Source organism: Pongo pygmaeus, chromosome 10 (genome assembly GCF_028885625.2).
Source record: "Pongo pygmaeus isolate AG05252 chromosome 10, NHGRI_mPonPyg2-v2.0_pri, whole genome shotgun sequence".
NCBI lineage: Eukaryota > Metazoa > Chordata > Mammalia > Primates > Hominidae > Pongo > Pongo pygmaeus.
The window spans coordinates 53,638,855-53,661,025 of record NC_072383.2 but is presented as its reverse complement, the minus strand read 5'-3'; the positions used below and the strand labels follow the sequence as shown (position 1 = coordinate 53,661,025).

At 43.6% G+C, this 22,171-nt stretch overlaps 1 non-coding gene and 1 pseudogene across 1 annotated transcript; one reads left to right on the top strand and one right to left on the bottom strand.

Annotated features, from left to right (window-relative positions):
• Window positions 1-15,771: 15,771 nt before the first annotated feature.
• LOC129011114 (U1 spliceosomal RNA) lies at window positions 15,772-15,935 on the bottom strand. The gene has a single exon (XR_008493234.1). It is a non-coding gene; the product is annotated as a U1 spliceosomal RNA (small nuclear RNA).
• A 4,022-nt stretch (window positions 15,936-19,957) lies between these two features.
• On the top strand, window positions 19,958-20,587 carry LOC129010720 (obg-like ATPase 1; annotated as a pseudogene).
• Window positions 20,588-22,171: the final 1,584 nt, after the last annotated feature.

The following is a 22,171-nucleotide window of genomic DNA, read 5'->3' as shown; positions in this document are numbered from 1 at the left end:
CCAGTACTTTGGGAGGCCAACGTGGAGCTGTTTCTTTGCATAGCTCCCTTCTTTCCTGTACTCTCTTCCATAATATCTACCTCCTCAATCTCCCCGAACTCTGATCTCTGACCCTTCAACTCAGCAAAACTACTGTGCTCTGCTTGGATTTCCCATTCCTGTGCTACAGTCTGGAAAGTTTCTCTGGGCAGATAGTTGGGATAATTGAAAGGCTTACACAATTTGTTTTCTTTCCTTTTCTCAGGGATCATAATCCTACGCTGCCTTTGTCTAACATCTGAAAAATGTTGTTTCACATATTTTGTACAGTTTAAGTTTTTAAAATGGTAGATGGGTTAGTCAGATACCAGTTACTTTGTCATGGTCATAAATATACAATTCCATTTTCACTGGGTATAACATTTTAGGTTCACATTTTTTAATACTTCAAAAGTGTCATTCTATTGTCTTTAGACTTACATTGTTATCTTTGTTCCCATATATGTAATCCGTCTTTGTTAGAAAGGAAAAGTAAAACAGCAATAAGATATACTTTACTATTATGTTGTTTAAATAAAAAGAGGCTGGGCATGGTGGCTCACACCTGTAATCCCAGCATTTTGGAGGTCAAGGCAGGCGGATCACTTGAGGTCAGGAATTTGAGATCAGCCTGACCAACATGGTAAAACGCTGTCTCTACCAAAAATACAAAAAAATTAGCCGGGCATGGCGGCACACACCTGTAATCCCAGCTACTCGGGAGGCTGAGGCAGGAGGATCACTTGAGCCCAGGGGACAGAGGTTGCAGTGAGCCGAGGTCACGCCACTGCACTCCAGCTTGTGTGACAGAATGAGACTCTGTCTCAAAAATAAATAAATAAAATAAATAAATAAAAAGAGTCCACTGTCGGTAAGACTCAGGGAAATGAGTACATTCACATATTTCTGGTGGTGCAAATTTCTTGTATGGACAGTTTGTTAAAAGTATTAGAGGCCGATAGCCAAAAAGCACAAACAACCCAAGCTGGTTAACCCATCTGTTAATTATCCATCAACAGATGAATAGTTAAACAAAATGTGGTATATACATAGGATGGAATACTGTTCAGCCATGAAAAGGAGTACAATTATGAAACTTGCTTCAACGTGGATGGACTTTAAAAATATTATGCTAAGTGAAATAAACCAGACAGAAAAGGAAAAATATTGTATGATTCTACTTATAAGAGGTACTTAGAATAGATGTATTCATAGAGATAAGTAGAATAGCGGTTGCCAGGGACTGGGAGGGAGAATTGAGAGTTACTGCTTTATGGATATAGAGTTTTTGTTTGGGATAATTGAAAAGTTCTAGAAATCGTGGTGATGGTTATAACACATTGTGAATGTACTTAATGCCACTGCATTATACACTTAAATACAGTTAAAATGGCCAAGTGTGGTGGCTCATGCCTGTTTTCCCAGCACTTTGGGAGGCTGAGGCAGGAGGATTGCTTGAGGTCAGGAGTTTGAGACCAGCCTGGGTAATATAGCAAGAACCCATTTCTATAAAAACATTAAAAAATCAGCTGGGCATGGTGATGCATGCCTGTAGTCCTAGCTACTCAGGAGGCTGGGGTGAGAGGAATGCTTGACCCCAGAAGATCAAGACTGCAGTGAGCTACAAGTATGTCACTGCACCCAGCCTGGGTGACAGAGTGAGACCCAGTCTCACACACAAACAAAAAGATGGTTAAAATGGTACATTTTATGTTATGTATATTTTATCACAATTAAAAAATAAGAAAAAAATTAAAAACGAGAGAGCTAAGATGGTACATTTTCTTTGACACAGTAATTATACTTGTAAGAATTTTTCCTAAGGAAAAAATGAGATGTGTAAAGATTTAGTCATATGGATTTTTAAAGAGTAGTTTTACAAAACAAAATGAAACAAAACAAAACAAAAATAAAGAATTCAATCTTAATGTCCCCAAACAGACCACTGGTGAAATATAATATGATATACAATAAAATGCCATATAGCCACCAAAAAAAAACCCCCCAAACCCACTATTCTATCTGAAGATAGATTAGAAAAAAAATAAAGAACTATGTTGTAAAAGGATAATTTTTTTTTTGAGATGGATCTTGTTCTTGTCGCCTAAGGTAGAGCGCAGTGGCGTGATCTCAGCTTACTGCAACCTCCTCCTCCTCCTGCCTCAGCCTCCCAAGTAGCTGGGATTACAGGCACGCGCCACCACGCCCGACTAATTTTGTTGTTGTTGTCGTCGTTGTTTTGAGATGGAGTTTTGCTCTTGTTGTCCAAACTGGAATGCAATGGCGTGAACTTAGCTCACTGCAACCTCCGCCTCCTGGGTTCAAGAGATTCTCCTGCCTGAGTCTCCCGAGTAGCTGGGATTACAGGTGGGTGCCACCATGCCCGGATAATTTTTTGCATTTTTAGTAGAAACGGGGTTTCACCATGTTAGCCAGGCTGGTTTTGAACTCCTTACCTCAGGCGATCCACCCGCCTCGCCCTCCCAAAGTTCTGGAATTACAGGCGTGAGCCACCACCCCCAACCTGTTTTTTGTGTTTTGGGTAGATGTGGGGTTTCACCATGTTGGCCAGGCTGGTCTCGAACTCCTGACCTCAAGTGATCCACCTGCCTTCCTCCCAAAGTGCTGGGATTACAGGTGTGAGCCACAGCACCTGACCTGATATGAATTCCTTCTGCCTGGAGTTCCTCTCCTTGAGTGACAAGCTTGTTTTAAATGGGTTGTAAAAACAATGCCTTATCTAACAATAGTGTTTCAGATAATAAAGTGCAGGCTGTAACAATCCTCAAACACTAAAATATAAAGGCAAATTCAGCGAATTATTCCTATTTATTCCTACTAGGTTAGGAGCTCCTCATGGCCGTAGAAATGACTAGTCTTATCCATTTCTAAATCCATGATTCTTGGTACCTAGTGTATAATGAAACATAATATAGACGTTTGTTTTTTGAACAAATCTAGTCCCTAGGGTTTGCTGTCAGAATACCTGGGTTCAAATCTCAGTTCTTTTTTTTTTTTTCTTTTTGAGACAGAGTCTCGCTCTGTCTCCTGGGCTGGAGTGCCGTGGCACGATCTCAGCTCACTGCAACTTCCACCTACTGGGCTCAAGCAATCCTCTCACCTCAGCCACCCAAATAGCTAGGACTACGGGCATGCACCACAATGCCTGGCTGATTTTTAAATTTTATTTGTAGAGACAGGGTCTTGCTATATTGCCCAGGCTGGTTGTGAACTTCTGGCTTCAGGTGGTCCTCCTGCCTGGGCTTCCCAAAGTGTTGGAGTTACAGGCATGAGCCATCATGCCCAGCCTAAAGTTAGTTATTATTGATGAAGTTTTGAAATAGAGAACTGATGGTAAGATCATGGAAAATGAGGAGAAACCAGATATGTACTTCTCAAGATACCTCAACAAAATAGTATTTCTTTTCCTGATGTGTTGACCATGGTCTGGATCTTGCCAATATCCCTACAGACATCTGGTTTTGTCAGCACAGATAGTAGATCCAATTCTTGAGGATAGACTCATATTAGTCAAGCTTACAAGGCTGATTTATAAACTAGAACATATAAATTAGAATGTCAGTTTATCAATTTATACAAACCAAACCTACCATGAGGAATAGAACATTTGAGTCAGCACAACCAGCACTCTCACTGCCCACAAAATTATTGCTCCTTGGTTCACCAAATTATATTCAGAAGGTTACTTGGTGAGTATGCATATTAGTTTCCTGTGACTGCTATAACAAATTACCACAACTTGGTGGCTTAAAATAGCAGAAATGTATTCTCTCAAAGTACTAGAGGCTAGAAGTCCAAAATCAGCATCACTGGATCAAAGTAAAGGTGTCGGCCAGGCATGGTGGTGCATGCCTGTAGTCCCAGCTACTAGGGAGCTACTAGTACTAGGGAGGGTGAGTTAGGAGGATCGATTGAGCCCAGGGGGTGGAGGCTGCAGTGAGCTATGATTGTGCCACAGCACTCCAGCCTGGGTGGCAGAGCGAGACCCTGTCTCAAAAAAAGAAAAAAAAGCCAGGCGCAGTGGCTCACACCTGTAATCCCAGCACTTTGGGAGGCCGGTGTATCACCTGAGGTCAGGAGTTCGAGACCAGCCTGACCAACATGGTGAAATCCCATCTCTACTAAAAATACAAAATTAGCTGGGTGTGTGGTACATGCCTGTAATCCCAGTTACTTGGGAGGCTGAGGCAGGAGACTCATTTGAATCCAGGAGGTAGAGGTTGCAGTGAGCCAAGTTTGCACCATTGCACTCCAGCCTGGGCAACAAGAGTGAAACTCTATCTCAGAAAAAAAAAAAAAAAAAAAAAAAAGGAAAGAAAAATCAAGTTGTTGACAAGGCTGCACTCTCCCTCCCCAGGGGCTATAGGGGAGAATCTAATCCTTGCCTTTTCCAGCTTCTGGTAGTTGCCAGCATTTCTTGGCTTGTGACAGCATCACTCCAATCCCTGCCTTTATCTTCACATTGTCTTCTCCTCTGTTTGTGTGTGGAATCTCTCTCTCTCTCATGAGGATACAGGTGATTGTATTTGGGGCCCACCCACATAATCTAGAGTAATATAATCCGAAGATCCTGAATTTAATCACATCTGGGAAGACACCCCCGCCCACCTTTTTTTTTTTTGCCATGTAAGGCATTCTTTACAGGTTGTGGGATTAGGAAGTTAAGATCTTTTTTCCGGGAACATTTTTCAACTTATCACAGCATGGAAATTGGGACTAGGGGAGTGACCTGGTTTAGATGTGTGTCCCCTCCAAATCTCATGTCGAAATGTGACCTTCAATGTTGGAGGTTGGAGGTGGGTGTTTGGGTCATGCGGGCAGATCCCTCATGAATGGCTTGGTGCCCTCCCCTTGGTAATGAATGAGTTCTCACTCTATTAGCTCACACAAAAGCTAGTTATTTAAAAGAGCCTGGAATCTCTCTTGCTTCCTCTCTCGCCATGTGACACGACTGCTCCCGTCACCTTCTGCCATGAGTAAAAGCTTCGGAAGACCTCACTGGTGCGGCCATATTTGTACTGCCTGCAGGGCCGTGAGTCAAATTAACCTCCTTTCTTTATAAATTACCCAGTCTCAGGTAGTCCATTACAGCAATGCAAAATGGACTAATACAGGGAGTGAGTTATACTGCTAGAAAGATTGAAGACATCAGGCTTGCCGTTGTGTGATGCATTTACTTCCACAGTTGGGATGGCTTAGTCAAGTGTCCTGAATACTCAAGTCCATTGCCAAGATTTATTCTCCCAAATACCATCCTTGAACGGTCACTACCAGTGTTTGCTTCTTTTTTTTTTTGAGACGGAGTCTCACTCTGTTGCCCAGGCTGGAGTGCAGTGGCATGATCTTGGCTCATTGCAACCTCTGCCTCCTGGGTTCAAGCTATTCTCATGTCTCAGCCTGTCAAGTAGCTGGGGTTACAGGCGCCCACCACCATGCCTGGCTAATTTTTTTATTTTTAGTAGAGATGGGGTTTCGCCATGTTGGTCAGGTTGGCCTTGAACTCCTGACCTCAGGTGATCCATCTGCCTCGGTCTCCCAAAGTCTTGGGATTACAGGCATGAGCCACCACACCTGGCCTGTTTTTTTTTTTTTTTTTTTTTTGAGATGGAGTCTTGCTCTTGTCGCCCAGGCTGTAGTGCAGTGGCGCAATCTCGGCTCACTGCAACCTCTGCTTCCCAGGTTCAAGCGATTCTCCGGCCTCAGCCTCCTGAGTAGCTGGGATTACAGCTACCCGCCACCACTTCCGGCTAATTTTTGTACTTTTAGTAGAAATGGGGTTTTGCCATGTCGGCCAGGCTGGTCTTGAACTCCTGACCTCAGGTGATCTGCCTGCCTTGGCCTCCCAAAGTGCTGGGATTACAGGTGTGAGCCAACGCGCCCGGCCTGTGGCTCTGCTTTTTGATGCTTCCATGGCTTACAGAACTACTTTGATTGGCTTAGTTTTTCTTTTTCGTCTTGTTCTATCCTGGGGACTGTTCTGTTTCCTTAATTGATAGCTTTGCCTAGCTCTGTTATGACCCACTATATATTGATGTTTATAACTTACTTCTTAATAGGCAATTTCTTTACTAATAAAAATAGCACAGGTATAGTGGTTTCTTCTTCCAGAATAGTGAAGTAAATTTCTAACAGCCCTACCTTTCTGCAGATAACAACATAAACTAAGGACACAAAACAAAACAACGACCTGAAGGCTCTGGAGAGTTAGCCAAAGCAGGCATATTTAGGAGGAGTGTTGGAAGTTGGATGAAGGACTTGGTCCAGGGTGAGTTTCCCATTTGCATGTTTTTAGACTAAGGGCATACCACATCATGGTGTGAAATGAGACAGCTAAAACTTTGATGAAAAACCCACCATCTGTCTGGCCTGAAGAATCAGAGTTCAGAGCTCAGGGCACACACAGTCATGGGAAAGTGAGGAGGCAATGCCAGAAAGAAGAAAACCAGGAAATGGGGGCCCCCAAATCTGCTTATAAATACTGTCTAAGTCTCTGGCTGATCTGAGAGAAGCTGGCAGTTAAGGCTAAAATAATTTCAGCCTTAAAGTTTTACCCTGAGATCCGAGCTACCACCCACCACCATAGGTGAGAGAGAACCTATTTTTTACTCCAACAGAAACATCAACACTCTGGCCAGGTGTGGTGGCTCACGCCTGTAATCACAGCACTTTGGGAGGCCGAGGCGGGTAGATCATGAGGTCAGGAGATCGAGACCATCCTGGCCAACATGGTGAAACTCCCTCTCTACTAAAAATACAAAAAAATTAGCTGGGTGTGGTGGCATGCGCCTGTAATCCCAGCTAGTCGGTAGGCTGAGGCAGGAGAATCACTTGAACCTGGGAGGTGGAGATTTCAGTGAGCTGAGATCGAGCCACTGCACTCCAGCCTGGCAACAGAGTGAGACTCCGTCTCAATAAATAAATAAATAAATAAATAAATAAATAAATAAATAAATGAAAAGAAAGAAACATCAACACTCTTAAGAAGAATATAACAAACAGAGTCTGTATAACATGACATTCACAATGTCTAGGACACAATCCAAAAGTCTTCAACACACACATAAAGCAGGAAAATATGACTAATTATCAAGGGAAAAGATAATACAGAGGTCAACCCCAAGATGATTGTGCTGGTTATTGATTTTTTTTGTCTCTTAGCTCCAAATTCACACTTTTGGCCTGCTCTGTAAAAATGAATGGGGGTTTGGCAGGGAGCAGTGGCTCAAGCCTGTAATCCCAGCACTTTGGGAGGCCGAGGTGAGTGGATCACGAGGTCAGGAGTTCAAGACCAGCCTGGCCAACATGATGAAACCCCATCTCTACTAAAGATACAAAAAATTAGCCAGGCATGGTGGTGTGCGCCTGTAATCCCAGCTACTCAGGAGGCTGAGGCAGGAGAATCGCTTGAAGCTGGGAGGCAGAGGTTGCAGTGAGCCGAGATCACATCATTGCACTCCAGCCTGGGCGGCAGGGCGAGACTCCATCTCAAAAAAAAAAAAAAAGAAAAAGAAAAAGAAATGAATGGGGGTCCTTTGAGTAGTTTTCCTTTGCCAGTAGGCACTGAAGCTTTATCAGAAGAGAGCACTGCAGAGACATTACAGGAGGAACGTCTTTTGTTTCCTGGTTCTGATGTGCTCCTGCATTTTGCAAGGCTTCTCTGGTGCCTGGCTCCTGCAGTGCATGGTGGCAAGCAGTGCCCAGAGCTCAGTAGTTTCCATGGCATTCCCCTTCTTGGATGGTTTTGTAGCAAAAGGTGAGGCATCTTCTCATGAATAGTTTTCCCTGACACATTACAGGGCAGACTTCCAGCAAGTCCTGAGGGTGTGGCATCACAGTTTCTTTTCTGCCATTTGGTATATTAAACTTTTTTTGTTCAAATTACTGTGTGGTTTCTTTCTCCTAATTAGGCCCAGACTGGGCAGTATTGTCTTCTATTTAGAATTGTGTTTGGTTGATTTCTTGGTAGTGAAATGTTTAAGTTCCTTTCTCCTTTCCTTTCATGTACATTCTATAGCTATTTTTTTGTGGTTTCCATGGGGATGATATTTCACATTCTAAAGTTTTTTGTTTTTTGACGGAGTCTCACTCTGTCACCCAGGCTGGAGTGCAGTGGTACAATCTCGGCTCACTGCAACCTCCGCCTCCCGGGTTATAGCGATTCTCCTGTCTCAGCCTCCCGAATAGCAGGGACTACGGGTGCAGGCCACCACGCCCAGCTAATTTTTGTATTTTTAGTAGAAACGGGGTTTCACCATATTGGTCAGGCTGGCCTTGAACTCCTGACCTTGTGATCTGCCTGCCTCAGCCTCCCAAAGTGCTGGGATTACAGGCATGAGCCACTGTGCCCAGCAATGAGGTCTTGCAATGTTGCCCGAGATGGTCTTGAATTCCTGAGCTCAAGCAATCCTCTTGCCTCAGCCTCCCAAAGTGCTGGGATTAAAGGCGTGAGCCACTGTGCCTGGCAACTCTGCTCCTTTATAGCTCTATCCCCACCCCTTTTAGTTGTTGATGTCACAGAATTACATCTTTTTTTTTTTTTTTTTACTTTTTTTTTTTTTCTGGAGACCCAGTCTCCCTCTGTCACCCAAGCTGGAGTGCAGTGGTGCAATCTCCGCACACTGCAGCCTCCACCTCCCAGGTTCAAGTGATTCTCCTCCCTCAGCCTCCTGAGTAGCTGGGATTATAGGCGCCCGCCACCACACCTGGCTAATTTTTTTGTTTGTTTGTTTGTTTGTTTTTTTGGAGACCTACTCTCACTCTGTTGCCCAGGCTAGAGTGCAGTGGCACAATCTCGGCTCACTGGAACCTCCGCCTCCCGATTCAAGCGAGTCTCGTGCCTTAGCCACCAGTCTCGTGAATAGCTGGGATTACAGGCGCATGCCACCACGCTCAGCTAATTTTTGTATTTTTAGTAGAGACGGTGTTTTGTCATGTTGGTCAGGCTGGTCTCAAACTCCTGACCTCAGGTGATCTGCCTGCCTCGGCCTCCCAAAATGCTGAGATTACAAGCGTGAGCCACTGCATCTGGCCTAATTTTTGTTTTTTTGTTGTTGTTGTTTTGTTTTTGAGACAGAGTCTCACTCTGTTGCCTAGGCTGCAGTGGCAGGATCTCGGCTCACTACAACCTCCGGATCCTGGGTTCAAGTGATTCTCCTGCCTCAGCCTCCCAAGTAGCTGGGATTACAGGTGCTCGCCACCATGCCCAGCTAATTTTTTTGTACTTTTTTATTAGAGACAGGGTTTCACCATGTTGGCAAAGGCTGGTCTCGAACTCCTGACATCAAGTGATTCGCCCACCTTGGCCTCCCAAAGTGCTGGGATTACAGGCGTGAGCCACCACGCCCGGCCTAATTTTTGTATTTTTAGTAGAGACAGGGTTTCACCATGTTGCCCAGGCTGGTCTTGAACTCCTGGGCTCAAGTTATCCCCCCTCCTTGGCCTCCCAAAATGCTGGGATTACAGGCATGAGCCACCATTCCCGGCCAGAATTACATCTTTATACATTATATGCCCCACAACATAAATTAATAATTCTTTAAAATGCATTACTCTCTGAAATGATGTAGAAAACAAAATGTGGATTTACAAACTAAGGTTACAATAATACTATCTTTTAGACTAATAGTTGTTTTTTAAAAATGTGTTTGTCTTAACCTGAGAAAAACAAGACATGGGGAAAGGATTCCCTATTTAATAAATGGTGCTGGGAAAACTGGCTAGCCATATGTAGAAAGCTGAAACTGGATCCCTTCCTTACACCTTATACAAAAATCAATTCAAGATGGATTAAAGACTTAAATGTTAGACCTAAAACCATAAAAACCCTAGAAGAAAACCTAGGCATTACCATTCAGGACATAGGCATGGGCAAGGACTTCATGTCTAAAACACCAAAAGCAATGGCAACAAAAGCCAAAATTGACAAATGGGATCTAATTAAACTAAAGAGCTTCTGCACAGCAAAGGAAACTACCATCAGAGTGAACAGGCAACCTACAAAATGGGAGAAAATTTTCGCAACCTACTCATCTGACAAAGGGCTAATATCCAGAATCTACAATGAACTCCAACAAATTTACAAGAAAAAAACAAACAACCCCATCAAAAAGTGGGCAAAGGACATGAACAGACACTTCTCAAAAGAAGACATTTATGCAGCCAAAAAACACATGAAAAAATGCTCACCATCACTGGCCATCAGAGAAATGCAAATCAAAACCACAATGAGATACCATCTCACACCAGTTAGAATGGCAATCATTAAAAAGTCAGGAAACAACAGGTGCTGGAGAGGATGTGGAGAAATAGGAACACTTTTACACTGTTGGTGGGACTGTAAACTAGTTCAACCCTTGTGGAAGTCAGTGTGGCGATTCCTCAGGGATCTAGAACTAGAAATTCCATTCGACCCAGCCATCCCATTACTGGGTATATACCCAAAGGACTATAAATCATGCTGCTATAAAGACACATGCACACGTATGTTTATTGCGGCATTATTCACAATAGCAAAGACTTGGAACCAACCCAAATGTCCAACAATGATAGACTGGATTAAGAAAATGTGGCACATTTACACCACGGAATACTATGCAGCCATAAAAAATGATGAGTTCATGTCCTTTGTAGGGACATGGATGAAACTGGAAATCATCATTCTCAGTAAACTATCGCAAGAACAAAAAACCAAACACTGCATATTCTCACTCATAGGTGGGAATTGAACAATGAGAACACATGGACACAGGAAGGGGAACATCACACTTCGGGGACTGTTGTGGGGTGGGGGGAGGGGGGAGGGATAGCACTGGGACATATACCTAATGCTAGATGACGAGTTAGTGGGTGCAGCGCACCAGCATGGCACGTGTATACATATGTAACTTACCTGCACATTGCGCACATGTACCATAAAACCTAAAGTATAATAATAATAATAATAAAAAATTAAAAAACAAACAAAAAAAACAGTGCCTTGATTGTATCTCCAGCTACAATCATTGTAGCATTGTTTTTATTGTCATTTTTATTGGTGAAGGTGGAGCTTATCTTCTTAGACTCCATTAAGTAAAAGTAAGTGAAAGCTTCTTTTCCTTGCTATTTGGGTACTTGTTTGAATGTTTTCAAGGGAAACAGAAAATCTTAGGTATGAACCAAATTTTGGCATTTCACAATAATTCTTCTTAAAGGTTTAATAATTAAATAATGAAACACATGCACATGTAAAAAAAAATGTGTTTGTCTTTTAAATCGTGTATTAAGGAAAAAGTAGTTACAAACCATTGTTACAATGCTATCTTTTATAATTGCCCATGTATTTTACTTTTTTTTTTTTGAGACAGAGTCTCACTCTGTTGCCCAGGCTCCAGTGCAGTGGCGCAATCTCGGCTCATTGCAACCTCCACCTCCCAGATTCAAGTGATTCTCCTGCCTCAGCCTCCCAAGTAGCTGGGATTACAGGTGCATGCCACCATGCCCAGCTAAATTTTGTATTTTTAGTAGAGGTGGGGTTTTGTCATGTTGGCCAGGCTGGTCTCGAACTCCTGACCTCAAGTGATTCACCCACCTTGGCCTCCCAAAGTGCTGGGATCACAGGCATGAGCCACTGTGCCTGTCCCCATGTATATACTTTTTTTTTTTTTTTTTTTTTTTATTGAGACAGAGTCTCACTCTGTCGCCCAGGCTGGAGTGCAGTGGCGCAATCGCGGCTCACTGCAACCTCCGCCTCCCGGGTTCACGCCATTCTCCTGCCTCAGCCTCTCCGAGTAGCTGGGACTACAGGTGCCCGCCACCACGCCCGGCTAATTTTTTGTATTTTCAGTAGAGACAGGGTTTCACCGTGGTCTCGATCTCCTGACCTCGTGATCTGCCAGCCTCGGCCTTCCAAAGTGCTGGGATTACAAGCATGAGCCACCGCGCCCGGCCCCATGTATTTACTTTTATTGAGATCTTTGTTTCTTCATACAGCTTCAAGTGACTGTCTAGTGTTGTTTTATTTCACCCTGTAGGACTCCCTTGGACATTTCTGGCAGGGCAGGTCTAATGGTAATGAACTCTCTTAGCTTTGTTTTTTTTTTTTTTTCTGAGACGGAGTCTTGCTCTGTCGCCCAGGCTGTAGTGCAGTGGCGCGATCTTGGCTCACTGCAAGCTCCGCCTCCCGGGTTCATGCCATTCTCCTGCCTCAGCCTCCCGAGTAGCTGGGACTACAGGTGCCCACCACCACGCCCAGCTTATTTTTTTTGTATTTTTAGTAGAGACGGGGTTTCACCATGTTGGCCAGGATGGTCTCGATCTCCTGACCTCGTGATCCACCTGCCTTGGCCTCCCAAAGTGCTGGTATTACAGGTGTGAGCCACCGTGCCCAGCCTGAGCTTTGTTATTTGAGAATATTTTAATTTATCCCTCACTTTTCCAGCTTTGTTTTTTGAGAATATCTTAATTTTTCCCTCACTTTTGAAGCTTAGTTTTGCTGGATATAGAATTATTGGTTGAACTTTTTTTTTCCTTTGAATATATCTGGCAACTGCCTTCTGGCCTCTAAAGTTTCTGATGAGAAATCTGTTCATGATCTTACTGAAGTTCCCTTGTATGTCATGAGTCACTTCTCTCTTATTACTTTTGGCATCTTTCTTTGTCTTTGGACAGTTTGATTATAATATTTGTCATGTAGATCTCTTCAAGTTCATGTTACTTAGAGTTTTTGAGCTTCTTGGGTGTTCAAATTCATGTTTTTTAAATCAAATTTGGAAAGATTTCAGCTATTGTTTTTTTAAATATTCTCTGTCCCTTTCGCTTTCTTTTCTCCTTCTGGGATTCCCACAATGTGTATATTGGTCTGCTTGATGGTGTCCCACAGGTTCCTTAGGCTCTGTTCAGTTTTCTTCAATCATTTTCCTTTCTGTTCCTCAGACCTGATAATTTGCTTTGTCTTTTATTCAAGTTCCCTAATTCTTTTTTCTGCCTGTTCAAACTGCCTTTTAGTTAAATTTTCACTTCAGTTATTGTAATTTTAGCTCCAGAACTTCTTTTTGGTTTCTTTTAAAATTTTCCATCCCTTCATTGATATTTCCATTTAGTTTATGCCTCATTTTCTTCACTTTGTCCATATCTTCCTTTAGTTCTTTGAGTATCTTAATGATAGTTGTTTTAAAGTCTTTGTCTAGTTTATCTGTCATCATGTCTTTTTCTGGGACAGCTCCTATTGATTTATGGTTTTCCTTTGGGCCCTTTCTTTTTTGTATATTTTCTGATTTTTCACTGAAAATTAGACATTTGAATCTAATAATGTGGTAACTCTGGAAATTAGATGCTCTCCCCTCCCTGAGAGTTTGCTGTTTTTAGATATTATTTTTGTTGATCACTTTTTTGTTTTATTTTATTTTTGAGATGGAGTCTTGCTCTGTCACCCAGACTGGAGTGCAGTGGTGTGATCTCGGCTCACTGCAACCTCCACCTCCCGGGTTCAAGCAATTCTCTGAGTCAGCCTCCCGAGTAGCTGGGATTACAGGCGCCCGCCACCACGCTAGGCTAATTTTTTTTGTATTTTTAGTACAGATGGGGTTTCACCATCTTGGCCAGGCTGATCTTGAACTCCTGACCTTGTGACCCATCTACCTCAGACTCCCAAAGTTCTGAGATTACAGGCGTGAGCCACCACGCCCAGCCTGCCTTTTTTTTTTTTTTTTGGTAGAGACGGAGTTTCCCTGTGTTAGCCAGGATGGTCTTGATCTCCTGACCTCGTGATCTGCCCGCCTCAGCCTCCCAGAGTGCTGGGATTACAGGCATAAGCCACTGCGCCCGGCCAACTTTTTAATTTTTTAATTATTGTAGGCTGTGTCTGTTCTGAGGATTGGCCTGAGATGTGAACTTAGGGTCTTCCTTCTCAGGTCTTTTCTGAGATTTTCTCTGTGCATGCATGGTCATTTTCTAATTTTTCCCCACATATGTAGTTGTTTTTGAATGTCCAAGTCTTTAATGACTGGAGTCCAAAAGGGGAAAAAGAGAAAAATGAAGTGTGGTAAGAGGAAAGGGTGCTGGCTTTAAAGGATTTAAGGGGGAGTGGGAAGGAAGTAAAAAAACAAGGGCACCCAACTCTTTTTCTGTAGTTATGTGACCAGAAGCAGCAATCAATTATGAGAGCATAGATAACCAATATTTGGAAAGTAAGGTCCTTTTTTGTCTACGCTGGCTCTGCAAACTGTGGCAAGCTGCTCCAGGAACACAGGCACAGCTGCCTGCAGCTGAGGTGTGAGGAATGGGTGGCTAAGGGCTGAAAAAATTTACTGTGCTAAGAGAGCTGAAATTGACTGAAAGTAGCTGCAATTTACAGTCCAAGCCCTGCCCTGGAATTTGCAAGCATTCAATAGACTCTAGAGTTTCAAAATAGTTCACACCAGACAGATTCTGCCAGTGCAATTATTGTGTAGGTGGAGAGACAGATTCCCAGTGCTTCCCACTCTGCCATTTTCCTAGAATCCTTAGATAATCTTTTTTTTTTTCTTTTCTTTCTTTTTGTTTCCTTTTTACAGGCAGCCCACCAGAACTCGAAGATTCTAGAATAGATTTGGAGTGACTGCCTAGATAATCTGTTGATTCCATTGTTTCTCCTTGGTGACATCCCTCTGGGGCCTACCTCTATGTCTTTTAGTTGGGACTGGCTGCTGAGGCCTCAGAACTGGGCCTGCTACATAGTTGATATCCTGGAATCTCCCTTTGCCACATTGTAGCAATGATCTTCACCCATCTCATGGGTAGAATCTCATCTCCTGGCCCTCATATTTTCCTCTTTCTTGGCTTAACTCTTTTTGGTGGAGAACACTGAAACAAATAAAAATATTTTACCCCAAAATATATTTATTTAACATATGTTGAGATGGCTGTCAGAGAGCCAGAAAATAGAAGTAGCTCTGCAAAGCTGTCTTTTGTTGGGGAGATTTGCATCTGTAGAGAATCTGTATCGATGCAGCCACCTCTTCCCTTGTCCAGATCCAGAGACGATTAACTGAGAGTTTGAAATCTTTAAAGGTCTGAAGGAAACATTTACGATCATTCCTCTTTGAGGGCTGCTACCTGTGAGGTTTCATTTGCAGAACAAGACCACTCTTGCTAGCCAGGCCTCCTCTTCTCTCCCTCCCATGACCTGTTTTGCCACTATAACCTGATTTACCACCATAGTCCGTTTTTGGCCATGCTCAAAGACACCATTCTTTCTGTAACTTGAAGATGGTATACAAGCTTCTGCACCACATTGGGGGTGGGGTAATCATTCTGTGGTTTTCCCCCGTGTGCACATTAATAAATTTGTATGCTTTTCCCCAATTAGTCTGCCTTTCGTGAGATGATTTTTCTTTTTCTTCTTTTTATATATTTTTTTCTTAAAAATTATGGCCAGGTGCGGTGGTTCACGCCTGTAATCCCAGCACTTTGGGAGGCTGAGGCAGGCGGATCACCTGAGGTCAGGAGTTCGAGATCAGCCTGGCCAACATGGTGAAACCCCGTCTCTACTAAAAATACAAAAATTAGCCGGGCGTGGTGGCATGCGCATGTAATCCCAGCTACTTGGGCTGAGGCAGGGGAATCGCTTGAACCCAGGAGGCAGAGGTTGCAGTGAGCTGAGATCGTGCCACTGTACTCCAGCCTGGAGTGAGACTCCATCTCAAACAAACAAACAAACAAACAAATGTATTATATATTTGCAAAAACAAGTGACCTGCTTTTTGGAATGAAAAACATCAGGGAAGAGTGCAAATGCAGTTCCCCACTGCCACAAATTGTTTACTTGAGTTTCCCACGTTTGGGGAAATTGCAGGAGTCAGCATATCCGGAGTGCAAATGAGAAGCCTCGCGCTGGAAAAATCCCCTTTGTGATCATGGTATCTCTCCTGCCAGGTAAGTACTGTGAGTTGGTTTTTCAGTGAAACTTCAGTGGGCAAAGGGGAAGTTTCCCATTGGCTCCTACACTTTTGGCAGTATGAACAGAATACCAAAGCTCCACTCTTCTGGAAGCCACAGTGAAGGGAACCCAGTACATGACAAGCCAGAAGAAGGCTAAGAATTTCTCGGTCAGGCTTGCAGCTTCTCTTTCTGTGGAATTCGGTCAGGCAGATGGTAAAAATCACTGTTTGTCCCTTTTTCCTCTGCAAAGTCTAATGGGAGAAAAGAATTTGTGTGACTAAATCTTGAGTATAGCCACTCTGGTGTACTTTTTGGTATGAATATTCATATTGTTTGATCTCTTTCCTCCAAGAAATAGTTTTTTCCTATGTCTTTGTCTTTCTGTGTTGCTGTGTCATAAAGAGAGGTACCACAGAAGCCCATTATTGAAGCTGACCCTGCAGACTGGTCAGTTTTGTGGTTCTGATCAGACTGGCACATAAATTTTGCTGTGGGTCCCCAAAATATAAGCCCAGTGAAGTTCCCCTCTCATCTTGTTCTGTGTCCTTGAGAGCTTGATGTGTGACCGAGTGGGAGCACTTTCTCTTAGTTTCTGCCATCTGAGGGGCTGTGACTTTCAGGCCATGTCAGGTTGCCAGTCTGAAAATGGCTGGGAACCCAAGACATGTAAGATTTTAAGCAACATACTTTTTGTTCTGAATGTGTCAAGCTGTCAGTAGAGTTTGTGTTAATAATAAGTTCCATCCTTAAGGGAATTTTTTGTTGTTGTTGTTGTTGAAACAGAGTTGCCCAGGCTGGAGTGTGATGGCTTGATCTTGGCTCACTACAACCTCTGCCTCCTGGGTAGACGTTCTCCCACCTCAGCCTCCCAAGTAGCTGGGACTACAGGTGCAAGCGAACACACCTGGCTAATTTTTGTATTTTTACTAGAGATGGGGTTTCACCATTTTGGCCAGGCTGGTCTTGAATTCCTGGCCTCAAGTGATCCACCCACCTCGGCCTCCCAAAGTGCTGGGATTACAGGCATGAGCCACCACGGCTGGCACATAAGGGATTTTTTTGTTTGTTTCAACCCCTGTTGCCAAATTAATCCAGAGAAGATCCAATCCCAGGAGGGCCTACTGAGTGTCACAGATTAATGAGTCTGTGACTGCCAGCCCCCCACCCCCCACAAATTTGTGGGTTACTGAAGGAACCGTATGCAGAAACACCATTCTTAACTGTCTGTGGCAACAAGAGTCTTTGTTATCTCAGCCCACTCCTGGGAGTGAACTTTTGGGTGGAGATCTTTGGGACTGCCTTTTATACTGCTCTCTAGGAAACACCTCTTTTTCTAAACCTGGAAAATTACATCATGGGCTTTCCATGAAGAGACTATTGAATTGAGTCACTATTGGAATAAATGCAACATTGGCAATTCTAATCAGTGGCCAAAAAATGGATCCCTGAAATCAGAAAGACCCCTCAATTAAAAAAAAAAAGATTATAGAGATTTCTCATTCTAAATAATTGCCTTATTTGTATTTATGAGAGTAAATTAAAAGAAAGACACATAAACATGTCATGGCTAGTCTTAGAAATTCTCTTGGCTGGGCTCGGTGGCTCACGCCTGTAATCCCACACTTTGGGAGGCCAAGGTGGGCGGATCACCTGAGGTCAGGAGTTTGAGACCAGCCTGGCCAACATGGTGAAACCCCATCTCTACTAAAAATACAAAAATTAGCTGGGCGTGGTGGCGCATGCCTGTAGTCCCAACTACTAGAGAGGCTGAGGCAGGAGAATTGCTTGAACCTAGGAGGTGGAGGTTGCAGTGAGCCAAGTTTGCACCACTTACTCCAGCCTGGGCAACAGAGCAAGACTCTGTTTCAAAAAAAAAGAAAAGTAAAGAAAAGAAATTATCTTGAAAAAAATTAAAGAACAAAAATTGACCTAAAATAGACTATTGCTCAGCATGCCACTTAGCAGAGGGTCCAGGCCTGCTCTCTCTTCCTTCCTCTCTACCTCTGGCTGCCAGCAGGACCTGTCCCTTGCTGACACTGAGACCCCATGTCATCGCTCACCCCAAGGATGATGACCCCCAAAAAGGGAGGTGATGGAATTAAACCACTCCCAATTATTGGAAGATTTGAATCTCACTGAAAATTAGTGTTGCTGGATTGCCAAATGTTTGGAAACCTGCCATCTTCACTGTATTAACCAGTAGTCAGACTTCAGCAGTAAACTTCCTATTCTAAACTATTGATTCTAACGAGAGGAGAGTACCTGTGCCAGATGAAAGGTTTGACTTTCTTTGTCAGGACCACAAACTAGCATGCAAAATTCCTGCCTTTCTAGATGTAGTGAATATTGCTGGCTTTGCGAGAGGAGTTGATTTCGGCCGTGGAAATGCTTTTTTATCTCAAATCAGTGCCTAAGATGGAATCTTCCCTCTAACACTTGCTTCCAAAGATGATGGTATCATGCATGTTAAAGAAAGTATAGATCCTGTTTGAGATATAGAAGTAATACATGAGGCCGGGCATGGTGGCTCACGCCTGTAATCCCAGCACTTTGGGAGGCTGAGGCAGGTGGGTTACCTGAGGTCAGGAGTTTGAGACCAGCCTGGCCAACATGATGAAACTCCGTTTCTACTAAAAACACAAAAATTAGCCTTACGTGGTGGCAGGTGCCTTTAATCCCAGCTACTTGGGAGGCTGAGTTGGGAGAATCACTTGAACCTGGGAGGTGGAGGTTGCAGTGAGCCGAGATCATGCCGCTGCACTCCAGCCTGGGCAACAGAATGAGACTCTGTCTCAAAAAAAAAAAAAAAAAAAAAAAAAGAACTAATACATGAAGGGCTTAAATATGAGGAAATAATTGGATAATTGGGCCCATTAAAGGTAAACTAGAAAAGGTGGCCTTTTTCTAGTTTAGTGAAAACTAGTGAAGGAGATAAAAAACTAAAACCTGAAGCCAGGCGCGGTGGCTCACAGTTGTAATCCTGGCACTGTGAGCAGCGGAGGCGGGCGGATTGCTTGAGTCCAAGAGTTTGAGACCAGCCTAGGCAACATAGCGAAACTCTGTCTCTACTGAAAAAAGAAATACAAAAAATTAGCCAGGTGTGGGGGCACACACTTGTAATCCCAGCTACTTGGGGAGCTGAGATGGGAGAATCACCTGAGCCTGGGAACTCGAGGTTCCAGTGAGTCGAGATTGCACCATTGCACTCCAGCCTGGGCAATCAGAATGAGACCCTGTCTTCAAAGAAACAAAAACCCCTATATTAGTCAGGGTTCTTTTAGAGGGACAGAACTAATAGTATATATATATATGGTAGTTTATTAAGTATTAACTTACACAATCACAGGGTCCCACAATAGGTTGTCTGCAAGCTGAGGAGCAAGGAAAACCAGTCTGAGTCCCTAAACTGAAGAACTTGGAGTCTGATGTTTGAGGGCAGGAAGCATCCAGCACGGGAGAAAGATGTAGGGTGGGCCAGGTGTGGTGGTTCATGCCTGTAATCCCAGCACTTTGGGAGGCTGAGGCGGGTGGATCACTTGAGGTCAGGAGTTCGAGACCAGTCTGGCCAACATAGTGAAACAATGTTTCTACCAAAAATACAAAAATTAGCTAGGTGTGGTGGCACATGCCTGTAATCCCAGCTACTCGGGAGGCTGAGGCAGGAGAATCACCTGAACCCAGGAGATAAAGATTGTGAGCCGAGGTCGCGCCACTGTATTCCAGCCTGAGCAAGAGTGAGACTCCATCTCAAAAAAAAAAAAAAAAAAAAAAAAGGAAAAGAAAGATGTAGGATGGTAGGCTAGGCCCGTCTTTCCTCTTCATGTTTTTCTGCCTGCTTTATATTCTCTGGGGGCTGATTAGATGGTGCCCACCCGATTAAGGGTGGATCTGCCTTCCCCAGCCCACTGACTCAAATGTTAATCTCTTTTGGCAATGCCCCACACAGACACACCCAGGATTAATACTTTGTATCCCTCAATCCAATCAAGCTGCCACTCAGTATTAACCATCAGGAGTCCCAAACATGATACAATTTGCAGTTAAATCCTGGGTTATAGATCAAAGGAAAAATCATTGTTTCTATCATGATTGGGACAAAGAGATTGTATTTTTAAATATTTATTTTTTACTTCTAAACCAGTGGTGTACTTGATTAATCTTTATGAAAAAGTCTGCATTAGAAAGAAAAATGAATGTTTGATAAAAATAAAGAGTTGGTGGACAAGTGTGACTCCGGTGTATTGGTCATTACTTTGAGTGGGGCCTTGGAACACATGTTGCAAGAACTGAGTACTGAGAGAGACAGTATCTGAAAGTGAACATGACACAGAGTACTTTGCTAAAGTTCATTAAGGCTGGTTTTGCAGTACTCCTACTAGAACACTTTTTCACTGCAGGCCCAGATGAAGTACATACGTAGACCATCTGCAAAGAGATGGAGGCTCCTCAGGCCGTGGAACAGATTCAAACAGATTTTGAAAAGGAATTCAGTATGGCTGACGTAATGAAATATGAAAATTTTAAAGAGGAAGTTTCTGAAAATGCAGTGAGTCCTGCTGCAAAGTACAGACAACAAAGCAGAAATTATACTGTGGAAAGTGGAGATGTTGTTTTCTTCAAATTTAGTACACCTCAACAACCAAAGAAGAAATAAATTTTAGTTATTGCTTAGACAAATGTACAACTTCCAAAAGGCCTATGACTTTTTAAAATTAAAATTTCTGGCTGGGCATGGTGGCTCACGCCTGTAACCCCAGCACTTTGGGAGGCCGAGGCGGGTGGATCACGAGGTCAGGAGATTGAGACCATCCTGGCCAACATGGTGAAGCCCCGTCTCTAATAAAAATACAAAAATTAGCTGGGCGTGGTGGCATGTGCCTGTAATCCCAGCTACTCGGGAGGCTGAGGCAGGAGAATCTCTTGAACCTGGGAGGCAGAGGTTGAAGTGTGCCGAGATCACACCACTGCACTCCAGCCTGGCGACAGAGCGAGACTCCATCCAAAAAAAAAAAAGAGAAAAAAATTCTGAAAACTGAAGGGACAAATAACGGGGAGATGGGAATCTTCTACAAACAAGTTATTTTAATTTTTAATTTTTGAAACAGGGTCTCACTTTGTCACCCAGATTGGAGTGAAATGGCATGATTATAGGTCACTGTAGCCTAGGACCACTCCCAGACTTAGGTGACCCTCCTCCCACCTCAGCCTCCCAAGTAGCTGAGAATACAGGTGAGTGTCACTATGCCTGGCTAATTTTTTAAAAAATGTTTTGTAGAGAAGGCCTTGCTATGTTGTCCTGGCCTCAAATGATCCTCCCGCTTTGGCCTCCTAAAGTGCTGGGATTACAGGTATGAGCCACCATGTCCAGCTTTGAAACCCCTCTTTATTTGTTTGTTTGAGATGGAGTCTCGCTCTGTTGCCCAGGCTGGGGCGCAGTGGTGTGATCTTGACTCACTGAAACCTCTGCCTCCAGAGTAGCTGGGATTACAGGTGCGTGCCACCACACCCAGCTAATTTTTGTATTTTTAGTAGAGATGGGGATTTGCCATGTTGGCCAGGCTGGTCTCAAACTTCTGGCCTCAAGTGATCCGCTCACCTCGGCTTCCCAAAGTGCTGGGATTACAGGTGTGAGCCACCACATCCAGCCCTGAAATCCCTTTTGAAAATAATGTGTTTGGGCCAGGCGCGGTGGCTCACACCTGTAATCCCAGCACTTTGGGAGGCCGAGGTGGGCAAATCACGAGATCAGGAGTTTGAGATCAGCCTGGCCAACATACTGAAACCCTGTCTCTACTAAAAATAAAAAATATTAGCCACGCATAGTGGTGGGTGCCTGTAATCCCAGCTACTCGGGAGGCTGAGGCAGGAGAATCACTTGAACCCAGGAGGGGGAGGTTGCAGTGAGTTGAGATTGTGCCACCGCGCTCCAGCCCAGGCAACAGAGTGAGACCCCGTCACAAAAACAAAAACAAATAAAAAAGAGAAAATTATGTGCTTGGTATCTCTGTTCTCTTACTTTCTTAAGAATTGCTCTCCCATTTACTTCTACGTCTCCCTGCTTCTCTTTCCCCTTCATTAACACAAGAAAGGATCTAGAGGGGACTTTTCTTTTCTTTTATTTATTTTTTGAGACAGAGTCTGACTCTGTCACCCAGGCTGGGGTGCAGTGGTGTAATTATGGCTCACTGCAGTCTTGACCTTTGGGCTCAAGTGATCCTCCCATCTGAGCCTCCCAAGT